Here is a 3,973-nt window from a genome sequence, read left to right on the forward strand (position 1 = left end):
TGATGAGAGTGATGATGACTGGAATGATGACAGGGATGATGACAGGGCTGATGACAGGGATGATGAGAGTGATGATGACTGGAATGATTACAGTGATTATGACTGGTATGATGACAGGGATGCTGACAGTGATGATGACAGGGATGATGACAGAGATGATGACAGATATTATGACAGGAATGATGACGGGGATGATGACATAGATGATGACAGGGATGCTGACAGGAATGATGACAGGGATGATGACAGTGATTATGACTGGAATAATGACAGGGATGATGACAGAGATGGTGACATAGATGATGATAGGGATGATGACATAGATGCTGACAGGGATGATGACATAGATGCTGACAGGGATGATGACAGTGATTATGACAGTGATTATGACTGGAATGATGACAGGGATGATGACAGGGATGATGACAGAGATGATGACAGGGATGATGACAGTGATTATGACAGTGATTATGACTGGAATGATGACAGGGATGATGACAAGGATGATGACAGGAATAATGACAGGGATGATGACAGAGATGGTGACATAGATGATGACAGGGATGATGACATCGATGCTGACAGGAATGATGACAGGGATGATGACATAGATGATGACAGGGATGATGACAGAGATGGTGACATAGATGATGACAGGGATGATGACAGAGATGGTGACATAGATGATGACAGGGATGATGACATCGATGCTGACAGGAATGATGACAGGGATGATGACAGGGATGATGACATAGATGATGACAGGGATGATGACAGAGATGGTGACATAGATGATGACAGGAATGATGACAGGAATGATGACAGGGATGATGACAGTGATTATGAGTGGAATGATGACAGGAATGATGACAGGGATAATGACAGGGATGATGACATAGATGATGACAGGGATGATGACAGGGATGATGACATAGATGATGACTGGGATGATGACAGTGATTATGACTGGAATGATGACAGGGATGATGACAGGAATAATGACAGGGATGATGACAGAGATGGTGACATAGATGATGACAGGGATGATGACATCGATGCTGACAGGAATGATGACAGGGATGATGACATAGATGATGACAGGGATGATGACAGAGATGGTGACATAGATGATGACAGGGATGATGACAGAGATGGTGACATAGATGATGACAGGGATGATGACATCGATGCTGACAGGAATGATGACAGGGATGATGACAGGGATGATGACATAGATGATGACAGGGATGATGACAGAGATGGTGACATAGATGATGACAGGAATGATGACAGGAATGATGACAGGGATGATGACAGTGATTATGAGTGGAATGATGACAGGAATGATGACAGGGATAATGACAGGGATGATGACATAGATGATGACAGGGATGATGACAGGGATGATGACATAGATGATGACTGGGATGATGACAGGGGTTGATGACAGCAATGATGACAGGGATGATGACATAGATGATGACAGGAATGATGACAGGGATGATGACAGGGATGATGACAGTGATGATGACACAATTACACAGAATTGGGTCATTTCTCTCTGTATGAGGTCCATTTCAAAATTATGTAGATTTTCAACTTTCGTCAGAAATCCAAGCTGCAAAAATGGCTTCCAAACAGACCCTTGGGACAATATTTCGAGTTGGGAACATCAAAATTTGTTTACTAGACTTGAGGATTACAAAAAGCTAAGTTCGAAAAATATTAATATGTCTCGCTCAAGGAGAAGGCTCGCTCTGAAATCTCACAGGTGGTGAGATTTTACCTGAACAGGATGGTTGAAACGTGAGTTGGAGAGAGGATTTGGTAGAGATGGTTATGTTGGTGTACAGAAAGCATAGGTTAGTGTATTTGTTTTATCCTCCTCTGCCTGGTGCCCCTCTCTCTCTCTCACTCTCTCTCGCTCTCTCCTCGTTCTCGCTTCAATTTCTATGAGCTCTTCGTCCGTGTACTCTGGCTCAAATGTCATGCAATCAATCTCACCACCTGCGAGATTTCAGAGCTCCAAACAGCTGCAGGAAACGCGTGGCGGCCATCAGGTGCACGTGTAGTCAAAAGCAAGTACATCTCCGGCTTAAGAAAACCCTGATTGACAGTTTTGTTTCATGATTTCGAAGAACAATTTTTTGTTGTTGCTTCCTCACCGAGTCTGATTTAATCTTAACCAAACTTTGTTTTTCAGTTCCGCAACGCTGGGAGAAAAGGAGCAGGAGAGATGAATGGAGTCAGCTGGAGGGATGGAAAGAAAAGGGAGGTGTGTGGGGAGGAGAAGAAGTGGGAGAGGGATCAATGGAGGAGGTGGAGGAGTTTGAACAGAGTAAGACAGTAAGGATTATGGTGGATCAAAGAATATTGTTCTAGGCAACACAAAGAATCAGACCGCTGGGACGGAGACAGAGACAGAGAAAGACCTCAAAAAAACTCGACACCAGGGAAACTAGTTCCAATGATTAATTCAGCAGAACATCTATTAAACCACAGCAGAGGGAAGACTTTGTTAAAATACACTTTCTTTCTAATAGTTAAAATGTGTGTGTGTGTGTGTGTGTGTGTGTGTGTGTGTGTGTATATGTGTGTATTTTGGCAGAGGAACAGGTGGGATGCAGCCACAGAGGTTTGAATGCAGATGCCAGCAGCTGCAGTGCAGGGATAGAGGCCCCGTATCCCCAGAAACCAGCCGAGAGAGAGAGAAGGAGCTAACGAAGGAAGGGTAAAAATAGAAATGGCAGTGAAACAGAGAGCGATCCACACTGCCAATATCAGCCGCAAGTCCTGCAGAGAGAGGCTGAAAAACCAAACTGCCAAAGCTGTCGGCACTGCCTGACGTCCTGCAAGTATACAGCGTGTCAGATTCACGATCAGGTTGGAAATGTTTGTCGATGTGTTGAGTCAATGCTTTAATTAAGTGAGTCTATCTATCTATCTATCTACAAAGCCTACTGACTGCTAAAACTCCCTCTTGTCTCTTAAGGATAAAAGATTTTACATTTTAACACATGTTGAAAATGTGAGAGGCCCCACACATGATGACAAATGATGATAGAACAGTTGATTCACCAACAACCGGGGTCCGACTCTCACAGCTGGAGATGTCACTGAATCTCAAATGCAACTTTAGAGTAAACAAAAATGAGGACGACGGGCAGGAATAACTGGCGATGATGCTTTTGGACTTTTTTACTGTAAATTCACAAAGAAAAAACTTTGGACGAAGTCGTGGAGACGGCGTGAACATGGGCTGAACGCGTTGCAGCGGTTGTTGTGCGTCCTCCTTCAGTCAGCTTGCTTCCCAATCGTCATCTGGTTCCACATGACAATCCCCAGAGTGCATGCTTGGCTGTCCTCGGGGTTTCCCCACACACAACAGTTTCGAGCAGAGGAACATCTGCCAGGAACATTTAGCAAGATAATCATCAGAAACATCAAAAACTCCGGACATGGGAATCGGGCCCAAAATCGGCTCGATTACCTTGTAGTGTGCACTCCGCATTAAGTAGCACCATGAGGTTGCCAATTTTGTCTACAACTATCAAATGGATTGCCATGAAATTTCATACAGACCTTCATGGTTCCCAGACGATGAATTGTACTGTCTTTGGTGATACTTTGAATTTGCTCAAGCAGCATCAGCAGTTTGTCACCTTCACCCATCCGGTGAAGTATTTCAACATCTACGAGACAAAACAGCAAAAATATCCGAGCAGACTCTCGTGGTTCCCTGAGGATATGATATATGAAGCTCAGCGTGAGTTCAAGAAGGAACACTGTTCATTCATCAATTCATCATTCATGCCACTCTCTCTCTCACTCCCTTTCTATCTCTTCCTGCTTTCAGCTGATTATGGGCGTCTACTCTTTGAAGTATTTAACCAACCAGGTTTTGCTACGACCTTTATCAGTCATCCTGCTGCTGTCACACTTTCACACATGCTGTCAGTCTGTCACTGGATCG

The sequence above is a fragment of the Semicossyphus pulcher genome, unplaced genomic scaffold (assembly GCF_022749685.1).
Source record: "Semicossyphus pulcher isolate SPU_LCO1_2020_fin unplaced genomic scaffold, fSemPul1.0.p SCAF_11, whole genome shotgun sequence".
Lineage (NCBI taxonomy): Eukaryota > Metazoa > Chordata > Actinopteri > Labriformes > Labridae > Semicossyphus > Semicossyphus pulcher.